This window comes from Pongo pygmaeus, chromosome 18 (assembly GCF_028885625.2).
Source record: "Pongo pygmaeus isolate AG05252 chromosome 18, NHGRI_mPonPyg2-v2.0_pri, whole genome shotgun sequence".
NCBI classification, from domain to species: Eukaryota; Metazoa; Chordata; class Mammalia; order Primates; family Hominidae; genus Pongo; species Pongo pygmaeus.
Window position 1 is genome coordinate 12,461,905 of NC_072391.2, and position 21,868 is coordinate 12,483,772.

General features: G+C 42.5%; 2 pseudogenes; both read right to left on the reverse strand.

Moving 5' to 3' along the window:
* Positions 1–1,595: 1,595 nt before the first annotated feature.
* LOC129016080 (NADH-ubiquinone oxidoreductase chain 5-like) lies at positions 1,596–3,259 on the reverse strand (annotated as a pseudogene).
* A 2,958-nt stretch (positions 3,260–6,217) lies between these two features.
* Positions 6,218–6,897, reverse strand: LOC129016081 (ATP synthase subunit a-like; annotated as a pseudogene).
* Between the last annotated feature and the right edge of the window lie 14,971 nt (positions 6,898–21,868).

Below are 21,868 nucleotides of genomic sequence, written 5' to 3' on the forward strand. Positions count from 1 at the left end.
GTAATGCACGAAGTACATAGAAGCACTAATGTATTAGTGCTAGTTTATTAATACTGACATGGTAGCTAAAATGTGTGCTGAGAAAAGTACATGGAATAGTTTAATTAGAATTTCAGCTTTCGGTGTTGATGGTGAAGTGGGAATGCTTTTTGCCTGAGTTGTCCTGGGAAGAGAATTCTCCATTTCTGGTTTACAAGACCAGAGTATTGAATTATACTACAAGGGTAGTTTAATTTAAGTAGCTTATTTTCCATCAGGGCAGTGAGTGGCATAAGGGTGAGGAGAGTGGAGAAATACATAATGGATGCTGTTTGTCCAATAATAATGAAAGGGTAGTGGACTGGCTGTCCTCTGATTCATGTGAGGGTGAGCAGGTCAGCTACTAAGATTCAGAACAGGCATTGACTTAATGGACGGAATATTATGCTTTATTGTTTAGATGTGTGAAGCATGGGATAATTGCTAGAATGAGAAAGGAGGATATCAGGGCTAGTACACCTCCTGGTTTGTTAGGGATGGATCGTAGAATTGCATACGCAAACAAAAAATATCACTCTGGCTTAATGTGGGGTGGAATATTCAGTGGGCTGGCCAAAGTGTAATTATCTGGGTCGCTTAGAAGTTCAGGTGAAAATAGTGTTAGAATTATTAGGAGGAGGAGGAGAAAAATTAAACCTAGAATATCTTTGATCATGCAGTAGGGGTGGAAAGTGATTTTGTCTGGGTCTGATGAGACTCCTGAAGAGTTGTTAGATCCTGTTTCACGTAAGAATAAATGGTAAACAGTTGCTAGAGCTGTAATGATGAAAGGTAAGATGAAATGGAAGGCGAAAAATCATGTAACGGTGGCTTTGTCAACTGAGAATCCACCTCAGATTCATTGTACAAGGCCAGTTCCAATATACGAAATGGCTGATATTAGGTTTGTAATTACTGTAGCACTTCACAATGATACTTGGCCTCATGGAAGTATGTGGCTTAGAAATGCTGTTGCTATGGTTGTGAGTAGGAGGATAATACCAATATTTCAGGTTTCTAGAAATATAAATGACCCGTAGTATAAGCCTCGGCCAATGTGTAGGAAGAGGCAGATGAAGAATATTGAGGCGCTGTTAGCATGAAAATAGCGGATTATTCAGCCATAATTTACATCTTGGCTGATGTGGGCGACTGAAGGGAAAGCAGTTGAGGTAGCTGACATATAGTGTATGGCTAGAAATAATCCCGTGATAATCTGGAGAATTAGGCAGGTACCAAGAAGTGAGCCGAAGTTTCATCATGTGGAAATGTTGGATGGTATGGGGAAATCAATGAATGAATGGTTAATAATTTTTATTCGTGGGTGCGTCTTGTGTATTTTGGTCGTTAGTGTTCTTATAGTTGAAGTACAATGATGGTTTTTCATACCATTAGCCATCGTTATGTCCATGTAGGAACAGTGGCATATGCTTTATTTTTATTAAGTATTCTTTTGGTTATAGGGTTTGTAGGTTTTTCTTTGAAATCTTCTCCCATTTATGGGGGCTTAGGGTTAATTGTCAGTGGTGCTGTAGGCTGTGGTATTGTGTTGAACTTTCATGGGGTTAACAGTGTTTTTAATTTATTTGGGTGGTTACACCTACTGCTGTCAGTTTTAGGTGACGCGGTACAGTTGTCTGGGGGGATGAAGTAGGAATAATACTGTTGGTGATAAGGAATCCAGCGAAGATACTGCCAATTATTAGGCATTTAACTGAGTTAATTAGGAAGGGGTTATTTTCGTTAATAATGATCAGGTTTGTAAAGCGGGGTTGTCCTATCAGAGCGAAGAAAATAATTCGGATACTATAGACAGCTGCTAGGGAGTTTGCAATAAGAGTAATAGAGAGGGCTCAGCCATTGGTATATGATGTGTTTGCGGTTTTGATAATAAGAGCTTTAGAATAAAGGCCTGTGAGGAAAGGCATACCTGTAAGTATGAGGCTACCAATAATTAGGGAGGAGGAAGTCAGGAGTAAAGTCTTGAATACATCTCCTGTTTTTCGGATGTCTTGTTCATCATTGAAGTTATGGATCATGGATCCTGAACATATAAATAATACAGCTTTAAAAAAAAAAGGCATGGGTGCAGATGTGAAGAAATGCTAGGTGTGGTTGATTAATGCCAGTTGTGACTATTATAAGGCCTAGTTGGCCTGAGGTGGAGAATGCTACGATTTTTTTGATGCCATTTTGTGTTGGAGCAGAGATTGCTGTAAATAAAGTGGTCATAGCCCCTAAGCATAATGTGAAGGTTTGCACTAATAGTTTATTTTCTATTAAAGGGTAGAAGCGAATGAGCAGGGAAACTCCTGCTACACTATAGTGCTGGAGTGGAGTAGGGCTGAGAGTGGGGTTGGGCCTTCCATGGCGGAAGGAAGTCAGGGATGAAGGCCGAATTGAGCTGACTTTCCTACTGCTGCTGGGAGAAGACTAATTAACGGAAGGGAATTGGAGGCAGAATCTATAATAAATGCTTGTTGAAGCTCCCATGTGTGGGAGGACAAGAGGAATCATGCTATAGCTAAAATGAAGCCAATGTCACGAATGTGGTTATAAAGAACCGCTTGGAGGGTTGCTGTATTAGCATCTGCTCGGCCGTATCATCAGCCAATTAATAAGAAGGACATGATTCCTATACCTTATCATCCAATAAAAAGTTGAAAGAGGTTATTGGCAGTAACTAGAATTAATATTGTGATGAGGAAAATGAGTAGGTATTTGAAAAATTGATTAATGTTAGGGTCTGAGTTTATCATATTGAGAATTCTACAATAGATCAAGTAACAAATACTGCTACTGGGAGAAATACTGTGGAGATGTAATCTAGTTTGAAGCTTAGTGAGAGTTTAAGAGTTCGGATTGTTATTCAATGTCAGTTTGAGATAATTACTTCTTGGTCTGTATATATAAATATTGCCATAGGGATGAGGCTAACGATGAAGGCGCACGCAGTAGATATTTTTACATAGTATAGGTATGAATCTTTTTTGCAGGAGTTGGCTAAGTTAATAATAATTGGTAAGATTAAGGGAATTAGATTGTTATAGTAGTGGAAAAGTACATGTTTATTACTTTTATTTGGAGTTGCACCAATGTTTTTGGTTCCTGAGACCAACGGATAACTCTTATCCTTTAAAAGTTGAGAAAGCCATGTTGTTAGACCCAGGGGCATGAGTGAGCAGTTCTTGCATACTTTCTCAGTAGATAAGAAGTTGCGGGCTTCTATTGTTAGATTCATAGTCTAATGTTTTGGTTAAACTATATTTACAGCACGCAAATCCCATAATAATTTTAGAGTTTAAGGATAATAGGAAAATAGGTGCAAGGTGTATAAGTATTACTGTATTTTCTCGTGTAAAGGAGGGTTTAATACTGTTAATGTAATATGCAAGCATTCCTCATTGTGTCATGGTTAGCATACGCAGGGAGAAAAGGGGGTGTGATTAGCATATTAAGTCCTATAAGCATAATGGTGGTGTTTGATCAGGAGAATGAAACCATAGTGATGAAGAGTTCTCCTACTAGATTATTAGTAGGGAGTAAGGCAAGGTTAGTAAGATTTGCTAGAAGTCATCAGGAGGCTATTATTGGAAGCAATGTTTGAAGGCCTTGGGTAAGTAGTATAATTCGGCTATGGACTTGCGCATAGTTCCAATTTGCTAGGCAGAATAGTAAGGATGAAGTGAGTCCATGGGCAATTATAAGGGTGACTGCGCCTGTAAAGCTTCAAGAGGTTTGAATGAAGATAGCTGTAATAACAAGTGCTATATGGCTTACGGAGGAGTAAGCGATAAGTGATTTTAAATTGGTTTGTCGTAGACAAATAGAGCTTGTCATGACTATCCCTCATAAGGATAATATGAGGAAAGGGTAGGATATGTATTCTGTTAGGGGGCTGAGGATAAGGGTAAGCTGTATGATACTGAAGCCGCCTAGTTTTAGGAGTACTGCTGCAAGTACTCTTGAGCCATCAGTAGGAGCTTTTGCGTGGGCTTTGGGAAGTCATAGGTGAAGTCCATATAGAGGTATTTTTACTATAAAAGCCAAGATACATGCTAGTCATATAATGTTATTAGATCAGGCATTTAATAGATCTTTAGTGGTAAACATCATTATTAGCATACTTAGTGAACCTGAGACATTTTGAGCATAGATAAGTGTGACAAGTAGGGGAAGGGATCCCACTAGTGTACAGAATAAGAAATATGAGCTTGCATTGAGGCGTTCTGTTTGGTTACCTCAGCAGGTGATGATAATTAGGGTAGGAATAAGTGTAGTTTCAAAGAGGATATAAAATATAATTAGTTCAGTGGCTGTGAATGCTATAATTAAAAAATTTATAGGGAAATTAATATGGAAATGTAGAGTTTTTTTCATAGAAGTGATTCATTGGACAGGTGATATTGGCTTGCTAGAATTATAAGAGGTAGTAGTCAGGCTGTTAAGATTAGAAGGGGTGACGTTAGCGGGTCAGGAGACAAGGTTAATGAGAAGTTAGATGAATTATCGTTCAACTGGTTAAAAAATAGTAATGAGGCCGATGAATATGCTGTGAATAGTTATGTTAATTCAGATTATAGAGTTTTTTGAGAGTCATGTTATTGGTAACTGTATAATTGTTGGAATAATAACTTTTAGCATTAGAGTAAATTTAAATTTTCTACATAATCTAGGCTATATGTGTTGGAGATTAAAACTAGCAAGGCATGGCCCACTGCAGCTTCGCAGGCAGCAAATACTAGGAGGATAATGGGCATTATGGATGCTAGAATAAAATGTATATTTAAAGTTACAAGAGTACTTATGATAAATATTGATAATACTATGCTTTCTAAGCATAATAAGGATGATATTAAGTGGGATTGATAGATTAATATTCCCAGCGGTGCTGTGGTATACACTAATATGTTAATATAAATAAAGGGCATTTAGTAAATATGGTCTATCATAATCTAATGAGTCAAAATCATTTATTTTAACTTAAACTATTTATCAATTCAACTCAATCTAACCCTTTTTGGGTTCATTCATAAATTAAGCCTAGGATTAAAATGATAACTAATATAAGGACTGTGCTAATTATTAGTGTTAGGTTGTTTGTTTGAAGGGCTCAATGGCAGGGGTAGTAGTACAGCGATGTCTAAGTTGAACAGGAGAAATGTGATGGCTACTAGGAAGAATATTATGGAGAAGGGGAGGCGGGCAGAGGCTAGTGGATCAAATCCACATTCATAAGGGCTGGATTTTTCTATATAAATATTAAGTTGTGAGAGTCAAAATGTAACTATTATTAGTAATAGGGCCAGTAAAGTGTTGGTTGCTAGGGCTAGTGTCAGGTTAATTATTCTTTTTCAGATCTTATCGAAACTAATTGATTGGAAGTCCACGGTACTGCTTATACTAAAAGAGTAGGACCCTCATCAGTAGATAGAGACATGTAAGAATAATCACACTACATCTACGACGTGTCAATATCAGGTGGCGGCTTCAAAGCCAAAGTGGTGGTTGGATGTAAAGTGATATTTTAATTGGCAGAGGAGGTAGATAGTGAGAGATGCTGATCCAATAATGACGTGAAGTCTGCGTAAGCCTGTGGCTATAAAGAATGTCGAGCCATAAATTCCATCGGAGATAGTAAAAGGGGTCTTGAAATATTCTGAGATTTGTAGAAGGGTGAAGCAGATATCTAAGGTAATCGTGATGGATAATGCTTGAATTATTTGCCTTTCAACTACCTTCTATCAGGCGGTGGTGAACTCAAGTAATGGAAACTTCTGATGCAAGTAACACAGATGTATTGAGGAGAGGTATTTCTAAAGGGTTACAGGAAAGAATGCCTGTTGGAGGTCAACATCCCCCTAATTCCGGAGTTGGCGCTAAGCTCTAGAGTGCTAGAATGCCCAGAAGAAACCAGTACAGAAAAACACCTCTGAGATAATAAATAGAAGCATTTCTTTTCGGAGACCTTTTTGGACAATTGTCACATGGTGGCCTTGAAATGTACTTTCTCGGAGAATACCACGTCATCATTGATACATAGTTAGTGTGTTGGTTACTAGGCTTAGGGTTAAAAGGATAATAGAATTAAAGTGAAATTGTATGGCCAGGTCAGATGTTATTAGGAGAGCCAAGAGAGCTCCTGTTAGTGGTCAGGGGCTGGGATTAACTATATGGTAGGCATGTGTTTCGTGGGTCATTACATGTTATCATATAAATAAAGGTTTACTAGTAGTGTGAAGACATAAGCCTGAATAAGAGCTACGGCAAATTCGAGAATACTCAGTAGGATTAGAATAATGAGAGATATTGAAGCTGTGGGGATACTAATAGTTGACAGTACTAGTGTGGCATCTCCTATTAAGTGTATTAGTAGGTGACCAGCTGTAATGTTGGCTGTTAATCGCACAGCCAACGCTATTGGTTGAATAAATAGGCTAATAGTTTCAATGAAGACTAATATAGGGATAAGTGGCATAGGTGTGCCTTGTGGTAAAAAGTGAGCTAAGGATATTTTGGTTTTAAAGCGAAAGCCTGTGATTACTGTTCCTGCTCATAAGGGGATTGCTATACCTAGATTTATTGATAGTTGTGTACTTGGTGTAAATGAATGGGGAAGAAGTCTGAGGAGATTGGTTGAAGCAATAAAAAGAATTAGGGATATCAGCATAAGGGAACAGGTTTGTCCTTTAATGTTATGGGGGATTATTATTTGTTTTAGTACAAGTTGAACTAATCATTATTGGATGGAAATCAATCGATTACTGATTAGGTGATTTGAGGTAGGAAATAGCATGGTGGGAAATAAAATAATTAATCTACTATGAGTAGACCTAGGATTGTCGGGGTGGTAAAAAAGGTGAATAGATTTTCATTCATTTTAATTCTCAGGGGGTTTTATGCTTTTGCATTTGATATTAATAGAATATCATCTCTATGATATTTATTTATAATACCTCTAGTGTTAACACACAATGGTATTAATAGAATATCATCTCTATGATATTTATAATATCCCTAATGTTGTTAACACACTATGATATGAAGAATATCATCTATGATATCTGCATGTATATATATATATATATATATACATATATATAAATAAAATAAATGGTTAATACCATACAAACCATTTTCCACATAACAAATGCTCTTGGAGACCATACCACTTCGAGTTATAAACATCTCTCTCTTCCTTTTTAGTAGTTGTGTAGTACTCTATTGTACAGATATACCATTATTTATTTGACCATTCTCTATGGCTGGGCATTTGAGTTATTCCCTGGCTTCTGCTACCACAAGCATTGCTGCAATAAATATCTTTCCACGTGCAATTTTTTTTAAGTTAAGTTTATCGAGGTACAATGTTCACGCAGTGAAATTCTCCTCCTTCAGCACATAGCTCCTGAGTCCTGAATAAGTCATGCAGGCATGCCCCCACTCACAGCCAAGATTAGAGCATTTCTATCACCCGATGAAGTCTCCTTGTCCCTTCCCCCTGCCACCAACAGGGCCCTTGATCCCCACAAACGTCACATAAAAGGAATAATATAAGATGCTGTCCTTTGAGTCTAGCACTCTCACTTAGCATAATGTTAAAAGCAATAAATATCCTTCCATATACGCTTTTGGGCATATGTGAGATAACTTCAGAAGAAGCTGCAGGATTGAAGAGCGTGTGTATTTTTTACTTGCTATATATATATTTTTTCAAATAGTCTCACTCTGTCGCCCAGGCTGGAGTACAGTGGTGTGATCTCAGCTCACTGCAACCTCCGCCTCCTGGGTTCAAGCAATTCTCCTACCTCAGCCTCCCAGGTAGCTGGGACTACAGGTGCGTGCCACCACACCCAGCTAATTTTTGTATTCTTTGTAGAGACGGGGTATCCCCACATTGGCCAGGCTGGTCTCGAACTCCTAGCCTCAAGTGATCCACCACCCTCAGCCTCCCAAAGTGCTGGGATAACAGGCATGAGCCACCGCGCCCGGCCCCCATAATATATCATCTTGATGATTTCTTGTTCCTGCTGACCTCTTGTTATACACTTTATTACTATGTACTTTTTACGTGCATATATTCTGTTCTAAGGGTCTCTGCGGGGAGCATACAGGGTTTTCCTTGGGCCCTGGCTCAGATGTCAACAGATCCCATTCAGCTGTGGCAGCTCCTGCCTGTTTGAGTTGGTTGGGATCCTGGTGCTCTGGTGTAGGGGAGCTCAGGCGTGAACACCAAGGCCAGAAAGGGGCTTCCCAAGATTCCCCCAAACTGATGCCAGTTACAGGGGCTGCTGTGGAGGGGAAGGCAGAGCCTTAGAAAAGGACTGCAAGAGGCCAAAAAATGTCCCTTGGTGATTTCCAGGGTGGACTGCTCTCTGCAGGCTGGAGGTGTCTGGGACCTTGCTCATCTGGGCTCCAGGTCAGCTGCTTGAGTGATTTGGGGAGTTGAGTGAGGACAGACCCCATGAAAGTCTGCCATCCACTTGGGGCTCTTGCTTGATCTTCCTAAGCAAGGTGGGGCTCCTTGAAGGAAAGAATTAATCTCAAATTTCTGATATTTGACTTTGCATATATAATATATATGGACAAAATATGATCTCTGCTTCCATGTGTGCATGTGTGTATAACCCATATGCATTTTTCCCTGCTGTAAAGAAAGATAAGAATCTATGTCAAGAGTCCAACAGTAAAGCAGAGTGCAGCCTGCAAGGTGTAATATTTTTGTTTGGAACATGACATTTTTAGTTCCTCCATGAAATCGTTTACTGATTCCAAACAATGTCTTTAACGTTGGCCAGGTGGCCGGGTGCGGTGGCTCACGCCTGTAATCCCAGCACTTTGGGAGGCCAAGGCAGGTGAATCATGAGGTCAGGAGATTGAGACCATCCTGGCTAACACAGTGAAACCCCGTCTCTACTAAAAAATAGAAAAAATTAGCCGGGCGTGGTGGTGGGCGCCTGTAGTCCCCGCTACTCGGGAGGTTGAGGCAGGAGAATGATGTGAGCCCGGGAAGCGGAGCTTGCAGTGAGCCGAGAGCGCATCACTGCACTCCATCCTGGGCGACACAGCAAGCCTCCATCTCAAAAAACAAAAAACAAACAAAAAAAAACATTGGCCAGGCATGGTGGCTCATACCTGTAATCCCAGCACTTTGGTAGGCCGAGGTGGGTGGATCACGAGGTCAGGAGATCGAGACCATTGTGGCTAACACGGTGAAACCCCGTCTCTACTAAAAAATAGAAAAACTTAGCTGGGAATGGTGGCGGGCGCCTGTAGTCCCCGCTACTTGGGAGGCTGAGGCAGGAGAATGGTGTGAACCCGGGAGGCGGAGATTGCAGTGAGCCGAGATCATGCCACTGCACTCCATCCTGGGCGACACAGCAAGCCTCCATCTCAAAAAAAAAAAAAAAAAATTGGCCAGGCATGGTGGCTCATACCTCTAATCCCAGCACTTTGGGAGGCCGAGGAGAGGAGGATCACTTGAGCCCAGGAGTTCCAGACCAGCCTGGGCAACATGGCGAGACCCCATCTATTAAAAAAAAAAATTAATTAGCCAGGCATGGTGGCGTGCACCTGTAGTCCCACATATTCAGAGAGTCTGAGGTGAGAGAATCACTTGAGCCCAGGAGGTTGAGGCTGCGATGAGCCATGATCTTACCACTGCACTCCAGCCTGGATGACAGAGCAAGACCCCGTCTCAAAAAAAAAAAAAAAAAACAAAAATTGAACTATATTCTCCTTTTATTTGTTAGAAAACCATAAAACTAACCAAAAACATAACTATTACTGAAAATGTTGTACAGTGGAGGAAAGTGTTTAAAAAAAAATGATCTACTCCAATGCAGATACCCTAGCTACACCACCGCTTAGAGCCCTCTCGTCCGTCACCAAAACATTGTTTTCAGTCTCTCTTAAACCGTATTTATTCATGGGAAACACATTCTCTTTCTGAAATACCAGATGGTCAGCAGAATCCTACCCTGTGTGGGCATTGGAGGAGGAGGGTCGGTGAGATGGGACAGGCAGAGACCTCACTGTCTCCAGGAGCAGGATTCCCAATCCTGCGCCCCCGCCTGGGCCTCCCACACTTTGGATGCTCCAGGTCAAGGTTGCCGGGCCATTTTCTGCCATCTCTGCCTGGAACCTGCCCAGATTGTTTTGAGACAGCTGCTTGAGCTCCACAGACTGGAAAGAAACCGCGCTGCATCTGTGAACCTGATGTGAAACCCATCTGCCTGCTGCAGGAATGCATTGGAGAGACCGTCTTAGGTGACAGCTGGCACAGCACTGTCTGACAGAAGTTTCTGTAGCAATGGAAATGTACTGTTCTGTGCTAACCACATGTGGCTACTGAGCACTTGAAATCTGGTTAGTCAACTCTTAATTGAAATTTAAATTGCCACATGTGGCCAGTGGCTATCATATTGGACAGCACGGGGCTAGAAAATCTATGTGTGCTAATGTGGAGTAACCGTGAAGAGGGATACATGAGGTGCAGGGAGAGGCAAGGCTCCAATCTGCTGTCATTTGGCTGAAAACGGGGGTGGAGGGTGGTGTTTGCAGAGGCACACATCCCGCCAGAAGGACCAAGGACAGGAGAGGAGCTGGCAGAGGGCAAGAGGGAGAGTTTCCAGGTGTGCTCTTTTGCACATTTTGTATTTTGAACCATGGTAATGTATTACTGATTCCAAATGTTGACCCATTGAAAGGTATTGCTAAATGGCTGCAGGGCAGGAGCAGAATATTGCTGGGTATTATTATAGCATATGGGTATATTATATGCTATAGGGGCATATTACAGCATTTATTATATGTCTTGGGTCAGGGGATGTGGCCAGAGTGTGCATGCGGATAGCTGTGAAAGACTGGGTGTGTGACTGTGAGTGCAGGTGTGTTGAGTGTATAAGAACGGGAGTGAGAATGAGTGTGTGTGTGTGAGTATGAGTGTGTGTATATGCAAATGCAAATTGTTTGTGTGCGTAGGTTAGAGGATGGGTGTGTGAGAGGATAGTGTGTGTGTAAATGTGTGAGTGTGGATGCGTGAGTCTGTAAAAGAATCAGTGGGAGAATGTGCCGTGAGTGTGAGAAACAGCAAATGTGAGTGTGTGAATGTGTGTGTGGCTGAGTATGGGTGTGAGTGGGGGTAGGTGTGTGTGACAGTGTGTGTTAAGAGTATGTGTGTGCATGTGTATATGTAAGCGTGAGAGTGAACGAGTTCTGTGTGTGAGAGTGAGCCTGGAGAGGTGTGAGGCTGTGTGTCAGTGTGGGTGCATGTGTGTGTGCACTGTGTGTGAGCTCAGGCATGGGAGTCATCGAAGAAGAAAAAGACAGATGAGACACAAACCCCAACCTTGGAGGGCTCAGCCTGGCATGGGAGGCGGAGAGGAAACCCCTCCGTGAGAACCACACAATAGGACGGTGAAAATGTAATTTGCTGGCGTTTGACTCAGGGAGGCTGGCTGTGCTTGGAGAAATGTTTCCTAAGGGCTTGGCATAGAAGGTGGTAGCAGCAGCAATGGCATCTGTTGGGTTTTGAGCCCCTGTCATGGCAGAGCCTCCTGAGTTGAGAACTTCATGTTGTCATCTCCCGGCCTTGTCCCCACCCAGCCCCAACTCACAGCCTGCTCACAGCAGGCACCCAGCACCCTCCAACCAGCCCGGGAGCAGCTACACAGCCTCACTCGTCCCTGTTCACCCAGCCCCAGATCCCTGCAAGCGCTGGAGGCAACGTGGTACTCCATGGAGGAGAAGAAGGGCAAGAAAGGGAGAATCCCTCAGATCAAATGAGTCGTCAGTGCCACTCAAGCCAACAGGCATTCCACTGGCGCACCCCATGGCAGGCAGGAATCTTGTCTAACCTTTGCCTTCCTTGAAGCCAAAATTTGTGACTGGAGGTGGCTCTAAGCAGTGCTTAGGAAACAGGGAAATGGGGACACACACACACAAACACACACACACACACACACACACACACACGAGACAGAGAAAACCCAAAAAGAACGTGCTCTGCTTACAATTCAGCATCCATCTCAATTTGTATCATTCAATTTTTTTTTTTTTTTTTTTTGAGACACAAGTCTCACTCTGTCACCCAGGCTGGAGTGAAGTGGCACAATCTCGGCTCACTGCAACCTCTGCCACCCGGGTTCAAGAGATTCTCCTGCCTCAGCTTCCCCAGTAGCTGGGACTACAGGTGCCCACCACCATGCCCGGCTACCAGTTTGTACCCTTCGAAACCTAAAATGTATTTTATAGCAAAGCATTTTGTTTTTCATTTTCAGTTTCAGAAGAAATCTTTCTGGTGTTTAGAGCACTGGCCCTGGTTGGCATCCAGGGATCCAATAATCTTTCAGGAAATCTACCTGCAGACACACGCACGTGTACTAAAAACACATGCAGAACTATGTTCATTGCTGCATTGACTGCAAGCAGCAAAAAAAGGTAGAACTGACCAAATATCCCCAAGTAAGGGCAGCTAAATAAAATATAGAACACCCATTCTACAGAAAGTTCAGCAACACAGAAAGAGTAAGGCAGACCAGTATTGGCTGATAAGGAAAGCGTTCATATTAAGTGGCCGGGCACATTGGCTCAAACCTGTAATCCAGCACTTTGGAAGACCGAGGCAGGTGGATCACTTGAGGCCAGGAGTTCGAGACCAGCCTGGCTAACAGGGCGAAACCCCGTCTCTAACAAAAATACAAAAGTTAGACAGGCGTGGTGGCATGCATCCATTATTCCAGCTACTCAGGAGGCTGAGGCGGGAGAATTCCTTTAACCCAGCAGGCACAGTTTGCATTGCGCCGAGATCACGCCACTGCACTCCAGCCTGAGCAACAGAGAGAGACTCCATCTCAAAAACAAAAACAAAAACAAAAACAAACAGTAAGTCAGACCAGTATTGGCTGATAAGGAAAGATTTTATATTAGGTGGCTGGGCACAGTGGCTCACGCACTTTGGGAGGCTGAGGTGGAAGGATCACTTGAGGCCAAAATGAGACAACATAGTGAGACTCCACCTCTACAAAAAATAAAAAATTTAGCCAGACATGGTGGCACACACCTGTAGTCCCACCTACTTGGGAGGCTGAGGTAGGAGGATCACCTAAGCCCAGGAAGTGGAGGCTGCAAAGGAAGTGGAGGCTACAGTGAGCCATGATCATACCACTGCACTCCAGCCCAGGTGACAAACCAAGACCTTGTCTAAAAAAAAAAAAAGGATATATTAAGTGAAGAAACCAAGGTATAAAACAGCAAATACAGTGTGATACTACTTAAGCAGATAAATATGGAATTGTACACACAAACACTTCTGGGAGGATATACAGGAAACAGTGCCAAAGTGAGAAATCTTTGGGAGCTGGGCAGGTGTGAAGTAGGGGAATGGGGCACAGAAGAAGACTTTCACTTTTCAATCAAGCCCTTCCATACCATTATTTATATATTTATTCCTCAAAAACATAAAAGCAAACATATATATAACATATATATGTGTTTAAATACAAATATACATATATATGTATATCAATAAAAATCTAATAGATTTCACCTTCTAGACAAGATTGAGTAAACAAGGATTGATCTTACCCTCCTACCTGAAATGACTCCAAAAACACTCAAAATCCATAAAGCAATGGTATTCCAGACACTGGCCATCAAGTCTTGAAGGACGGCGATCCCCGAGCTGTGGGAAAGAGATGAAGTGTGTCCTATAATTGCCCAGCTGACTGCCTGGGGAAAGTTTCCAGGCGTTGGCACAGGAACAGTCCGCCAAAGGGAGTCCATTGACCTTCAAGAGACGGAGCTGGGAAGCAGGAGTGCCAATGTGGCTAGGGTGTGAAGGATGGAGCAGAGGCAGCAGAGGGACACGCAGAGAATGCCCTGAGATGGGCAGAGGGCTCCCCCCTAAGTCCTCAGTTGAGCAGGCGCATGCAAGCAAACAACCCCAGGCTGGGGAAAGAACCACCCCGGCCTTAAAGGGAACAATTCCCAGAGCTCATGCAAGGCTGGGTAGTTCCTGATCCCAACAACTGCAATAGAAAATGTCATAATTCATGTAGCATCAAGTCAGATCCCAGAAGGGTTTTACCTCAGTATTAGGGCAAAATGAGCTCTGGACTTATACCACTCTGGTCCCATCTAACAAAACTTTTAAAAAAAATTTTTCCTTTGAGACAGGGTCTCACTCTGTTGCCCAGGCTGGAGTGCAACGTCTTGATCTTGGCTCACCGCAACCTCCGCCTCCTGGGTTCAAGCAATTCTCCCACGTCAAGCTCCCAAGTAGCTGGGATTACAGGCATGTGCCACCACACCTGGCTAATTTTTGTATTTATAGTAGAGACAGGGTTTTCACCATGTTGCCCAGGCTGGTCTCAAACTCCTGGCCTCAAGTGATTCACCCACCTCAGCCTCCCAAAGTGCTGGGATTACAGGTGTGAGCCACCGCGCCCAGCCCCATCTAGCAAAGCTCAAAAGGAAGTCTCAAAATGACAAAAATGTTTCCAAGTAAATTATCTGTGTCCTAGAAAAAAAAAGATCAAGAATATTTGCAAAAGCACAAGCATTTTTAGCACTCTGGCATGCAATTAAAAAAAAAAAAAAGGTAGTATCCATGCAAGGAGACAAGAAAATATGACCCAAAATGAGGGGAGGAAATCAATCAATTGAAACTAAACCAGAAATAACACAGATAATAGAATTAGTGGATTAGGATATTTTAAATTATTATAACTGTATTCTATGTGTTCAAGAAACTAGAAAAAAGATTCAGCACATTTAGTCTTAAAAATGAATGATACTTAAAAACAAACAAACAAACAAACAACAACAAAAAAAAACCTAAGCTGAACTTCTAGAGATGAAAACTATAATGTCTGAGATGCAAAATATTGATCCCATCTTGATGCAAGATGGGATTAAGAACATGTCTTAGCTCAGGCTGCTATAACAACATAATAGTCTGGGGGGGATTAAACAACAGACACTTACTTTCTCACAGTTCTGGAAGCTGGAAGTCCAAGACCAGGCACCAGCATGGTTGCATTCTGGTGGGGACTATAGTCCTGGCTTGCAGACTGGCTTCTTAATCTGCCCTCACATGGCCTTTTCTTGGTGTGTGCCTATGGAGAGAGAAAGGGCACAAGCTCTCTGGTGTCTGTTCTTATAAAGACACAAAGTTCATTATGAAGACCCCATCCTCATGACCTCATCTAGCTCTAATCACCTCCCAAAGTCCCCATTCCCAAATATCATCACATTGGTATTTGGTTTGGGCTTCAACATGTGAATCTGGGGGCGGGGGGGTGGGGGGACACAAACATTCCATTCATAACAATGCAAATTAGACCCTGTAGAAGAAAATATTAGTGAAGTTGAAGACATGGCAATAGAAAGTATCCAAAATAAAACAAAGAGAAAAAAAAAGACTGGGGAAAAAACTACTAACTATTGCTGAGAGAAATTTTAAAATAGATAAAATAAAATAGAAATTTAAATAGATATGTCATATGTGTGGACCAGAAAGCTTCATATTGTTATGATGTCAATTCTTCCTAAATTAATGGATACACTTAATACAAACCCATTCAAAATCCTAGTAGGCTTTTTTGGTACAAATTAATAAACTAATTGTAATATTTGTATGAAAATTCAAAGACCTAGAATAGCTGAAAACAACTCTGGAAAGAAAAAGTTGGAGGATTTAGGCTGTCTGACTTCAAGCCTTATATATTTTTATTTTATTTTTATTATTTTTTTTTTTGAGACAGAGTCTTACTCTGTTGCCCAGGCTGTAGTGCAGTGGTATGATCATGGTCAAGCCTTATTATAAAACTACAGTATGGTATTGGCATAAAGATAGACAAATAGATCAATGGACAGAATAAGGAGTCCAGGCCAGGTGAAGGGGCTCACACCTGTAATCCCAGAACTTTAGGAGGCTGAAGCAGGCTGACTGCTCGAGCCTAAAAGTTCAAGACCAGCCTGGGCAACATAGTGAGACCTCGGCTCAATATATATATGTGTGTGTGTATATATATATGTGTGTGTATATATATATATGTGCATATATGCATGTGTATATATGTATGTGTATATATGTATGTGTATATATATGTGTGTGTATGTGCATATATATATATAGAGAGAGAAAGGAGTCCAGAAATGGTCCATTGATTTTTCAATGAAGGTACAAAGTTAATTTTGTGGAGAAAGGCTAGCCTTTTCAACCAACGGTGTTGGAACAATTGGATATCCAAACAGAAAAAAATGAACTTCAACCCATATTTCACACCACATACCAAAATTAGCTACAAAAATTTACTCCAAATGGATCAGAGATCTCAATGTAAAATCTAAAACTATAACATGTCTAGAAGGAAAAACAGGAGAAAATCTTTGTGACATCGCATTCAGTTAACTCTATCTTAGATATAATATCAAAAATACAATACATAAAAGAAAAAAATGAACAAATAAAACCTCATCAAAATTAAGAATGGCTCTTCAAAAGACACTTTTAAGAGACTAAAAGGACAAGCTACAGTCTAGGAAAAAACATTTGCCAAACACATTATTGATAAAGGACTTCCAGCTGGGCACAGTGGCTCACGTCTGTAACCCCAGCACTTTGGAAGGCCGAGGCAGGCGGATCACCTGAGGTCAGGAGTTCGAGACCAGCCTGGCCAACATAGAGAAAACTAGTCTCTACTAAAAATACAAAAACTAGCCAGGCGTGGTGGCGTGCATCTGTGGTCCCAGCTGCTTGGGAGGCCGAGGCAGTCGAGTTGCTTGAACCCGGGAGGCGGAGATTGCAGTGAGCCGAGATCATGCCATTGCACTCCAGCCTGGGCAACAGAGTGAGACGCTGTCTCAAAAAAAAAAAAAAAAAAAAAAAAAAACTTCCATCCAGAATATCTACATAATATCAAAACTCAATAATAAATTACCAAATTTTATAAAGTGGGCTTGAAGATTTGAATGAACACTCTCAACAAAAAATATGTAATGTCAAGTGAGCACATGAAAAGATGTTCAGGCCGGGCCTGGTGGCTCACACCTGTAACCTAGCACTTTGAGAGGCCGAGGTGGGCAGATCACTTGAGGTCAGGAGTTTGAGACCAGCCTTGCCAACACAGTGAAACCCTGTCTCTACTAAAAAACAAAAATTAGCTGGTTGTGGTGGCACACGCCTGTAATCCCAGCTACTCGGGAGGCTGACACAGGAGAATCACTTGGACCTGGGAGGCAGAGTTTGCAGTGAGCAGAGATTGGGCCACTGCACTCCAGCCCGGGACAGAGCAAGACTCTGTCTCAAAAAAAAAAAAAAAAAAAGACTGAAAGAAAGAAAAAGAAAAAGAAAAGATGTTTGACACAGTCATTAAAATAATGCAAATTAAAACTACAGTAATACAGCAGTATGCATCTATTGAAATATTTAAAATCCAAGGTTGTCTGTACCCATTGCTGGTAAGAATATGGAACAGTTAAAAGTCTCGTATCCTGCAGGTGAATATGCATAATCACTATGGAAAACAGCTTTGTAGTTTCTTTTTTTTTTTTTTTGAGACAGAGTCTCACTCCATCATCCAGGCTGGAGTGCAGTGGCACGATCTCAGCTCACTGCAAGCTCAGCCTCCTGGGTTCAAGCGATTCTCCTGCCTCAGCCTCCCGAGTAGCTGGGACTACAGGCCACCATGCCCGGCTAATTTTTTGTATTTTTAGTAGAGATGGGGGTTTCACTGTGTTAGCCAGGATGGTCTCGATCTCCTCACCTCGTGATCCACCCACCTTGGCCTCCAAAGTGCCGGGATTACAAGCATGAGCCACCGCGCCAGCCTCGTAGTTGCTTAAAAGTTAAGTGCACATCTACCATTCCACTCCTAGGTATTTAAGCAAGAGAAATGAAGATATATGTCACTATGAAGACTTGCACAAAAATGTTCACGGCAGCTTTATTTGTAACACCCCAAAACTGGAAACAGCCAAATGTCCATTAACAGATAAACAAACTGTAGTATAATCATACAATGGAATACCACATAGCAACCAGAGGAAACGAGCTTCATACACGCAACAATGTGGATGAAACGAAAATAAATATGCTGAGTGAAAGAAGCTGAATTAAAAAGTGTGCATGCTGTATGACTACATTTATATAAAATTCTAGAAAATCCAAACTTATCTACAGTGAAAGAAAACACGTCAGTGATTGCTAAAGAACAAGAACGGACCACAAGGAAACCTTTGGGTATATACGTATGTCAAAACTTGGCAATTGTATACTCACAATATGTGCAGTTTGTTGTATATCAGGTATACCTCAACAAAGCAGCTTAAGAAATAAACCGGCCGGGAGTGGGGGCTCACGGCTGTAATCCCAGCACTTTGGGAGGCCAAGGTGGGCGGATCACCTGAGGTCAGGAGTTCCAGACCAGCCTGGCCAACATCGTGAAACTCCCGTCTCTACTAAAAATACAAAAATTAGCCGGGCGTGGTGCCAGGCACCTGTAATCCCAGCTACTCAGGAGGCTGAGGCAGGAGAATCGCTTGAACCTGGGAGGTGAAGGTTACAGCGAGCCGAGATTGCGCCACTGCACTCCAGCCTGGGCGACAGAGCGAGACTGTGTCTTTAAAAAAAGAAATAAACTGATAATTACTAACACCTATATAGGGCTTAAATGTGCCAGACACTCTAAAAAACAGTTTTACTCATTAACCTGTTTAATCTTCCCAACAATAATTCTTTGAATATTATTATTGACATTTTTCAGAGACGGAAACTGAGACAGGGAGCTTGAACGCGAACACCTGGCATTCAAGGAGCCACGTCCTTTCCAGTTTCTCTCTATATAATGCATCTGAGCCTTGTTTTTCGACTCAATTATGTGTTGAGCACCTGGTGTGTATATAGCCCCTTGTTAAATTTGCCGGATCCCAGGGAAGAAGTAGAAAATTGTCTACACCTAAACTTAATTTTGTTTCCATTGCTTGAGTACCTTGATCATAGATGGGGGGAGCGCTCCATCTGCTGGTATAACTAAGGAACCGCAGGCACTTCCTATGTTTTCAAAGGGTCCTCGCTGACCTTGTTTGAATATTTAAAGTGCCCCTGTCTGGCTGAAATCACCAGCTAAATTTTTAGCTGCTCTAAGCAGGTTTTAGTCTTGTTTCATCCACTAATCCACGAATCTTTTTTTTTTTTTTTTTTTTTTTTTTGGTGAGGCAGATTCTCGCTGTGTTGCCCAAGCTGGAGGGCAGTGGTGAGATCGCCTCCCAGGCTCAAGCGATTCTCCTGCCTTGCAGCCTTCCGAGTAGCTGGAACTACAAGCGCACACCACCACACCCGGCTACTTTTTATATTTTTAGTAGAGACAGGGTTTCACCATGTTGGCCAGGCCGGTCTCAAACTCATGACCTCAGGTGATCCACCCACCTAGGCCTCCCAAAGCGCTGAGATTACAGGCATAAGGCACCACGCCTGGCCAGTTTCCCCCATTTTTAACATCTTGCATTAGTGTGGTACATTTGTCACAGTTGATGAACCAATATTAACACATTATTATTAACTAAAGGCCATGGTTTATATCAGGGCTCACTCTTGGTGTCGTACGTTCTATGGGAGTTGACGAATGCATAATGATATGCATCCACCATTATAGAGTCACACAGAGCAGCTTCCCTGCCCTGAAAGTTCCCCGGGCTCCTGTTTACCCCTTATCCCCTACCACTCGCTGAACTCCTAGCAACCTTGACCTTTGGACTCTATAGTTTTACAGATTTATTTTTTTAATTATTTTGAAGTCTATTTAAATCCTTGGCACTTACTTAGCTTTGTAAATTTAACTTTCATTTTTAGTCATTGTTCACCATCTTCAGTCAGAGGGACTGAAATAAAAAAATTTAAATTTAAATTTAAAATCTAGTCTTTCAAAATCACAGAACTAAGTAAGTGTAAAGGAAAATTACACAAAATTTCAAATGCTAATTTTTGTTAAGTTTATGGCATTTGTACTCTGGAAGTTGTTAGAATGGAAAACCGTGCTCAGACTTCTGGAACGCACTGTGTTCAGTTCCGCAGGCCAGGAATGGCCTCCATGGGGAGATGCTGCTGAGACAAGGCCTGTCACAGAGGACTGGGCCACAGCCAGACAGGCGAGGGACAGGCAATGGCCATTCCTGGCAGAAGGGCCTGTGTGAGTAACAGCAATGAAGTAGGGTGCCAGGCAAAGGCCAGCTGTTTAGTGAATAGACTCGGTATTCTCAGTGACACTCAGGCTGGAAGGGTCAAAATGAGTCATGGAAGCCACTGAACACCATGTGAAAATTGGGCCTTATCCTGTGGGCCATAGGGAGTCATTGATGGTTTATGAGCAGCAGAGTGACTTGGTCTGATTTGCATAGGGAAAGAATGTGAAGACTGAGAAACAATTCAGGGAACTGTGGGAGACGTCACTGCGATCCTGGATATCTGGTTTTCCTCCACTTCCAGTCATATAAAACTGTACTTCCTATACTTTTGTAGGCATGACCACGTGACTTCTTTTTTTTTTTTTTTTTTTGAGACAGAGTTTTGCTCTTGTTGCCCAGGCTGGAGTGCAGTGGCGTGATCTCAGCTCACTGCAACCTCTGCCTCCCAGGTTCAAGCAATTCTCTTGCCTCAGCCTCCCAAGTAGCTGGGATTACAGGCATGCGCCTCTGTGCCCAGCTAATTTTTGGTATTTTTAGTAGAGATGGAGTTTCACAATATTACTCATGCTGGTCTTGAACTCCTGACCTCAGGTGATCTAACCGCCTCAGCCACCCAAAGTGCTGGGTTACAGGCACGAGTCATCACGCCCAGCCTTTTCTTTTTTTCTGAGATGGAGTCTCATTCTGTCGCCCAGGCTGGAGTGCAGTGGCACAATCTTGGCTCACTGCAACCTCCGCCTCCCGGGTTCACGCAATTCTCCTGCCTCAGCCTCCTGAGTAGCTGGGATTATAGGTGCACACCACCACACCCGGCTAATTTTTTGTGTATTTTTAGTAGAGACAGGGTTTCACTATGTTGGCCAGACTGGTCTCGAACACCTGACCTCGTGATCCGCCCGCCTTGGCCTCCCAAAGTGCTGGGATTACAGGTGTGAGCCACAGCGCCCAGCCTTTTTTTTTTTTTTTTTTTTTTTTTAAGACAAGGTGTCACTCTGCTGCCCAGGCTGGAGGGCAGTAGTGTGTTAACAGCTCATTGCTCATTGCAGCCTCCAACTCCAGCAATCCTCCTGCCTCGGCCTCCCAAGTAGCTGGGACTACAGGCAAGCATTACCTTGCCCAGTTAATTTTTAAATTTTTTGTAGAGACAGGGTCTCTCTATGCTGTCCTCCAACTCCTGGCCTCAAGCGATCCTCCTGCCTTGGCCTCCTAAAATGCTGGGATTACAGGTGTGAGCCACTGCACCTGACGTGTGTGACTAATTGTAGCCAATAAAAAGTGAGCAGATAGGTGTCATTTCTAGTGGAAGCATTTCAGAACCAGGGTACAATTCCCCTGGCTTGTGTCCTCTGCTTCAGTCTGTGTCCCTGAGGAACCACAAGGAGCAGGGACCTCTGTCCATGAAGTTACATATGGAGCAAGTGCCAAAATAAACTTGGTTGCCTTGAGCCACTTCAGTTTGGGGATGTCTGTTTTGGCAGCATAGACTAGCCTATCCTGGCTGAAACAGACACTGTTGCAGGAGCAGGAGGAGGAGGGGGCCTCAGCTGAGGCAGGAGGGATGCTGGAAGGAATGGAGTGTCAGTTGTCTATAGCCACCCCAAACTCAGCAGTGTCAAACCATCAGCATTTAGCTAGTTCACCAGCCTGTGCATTGGCCGGGTGG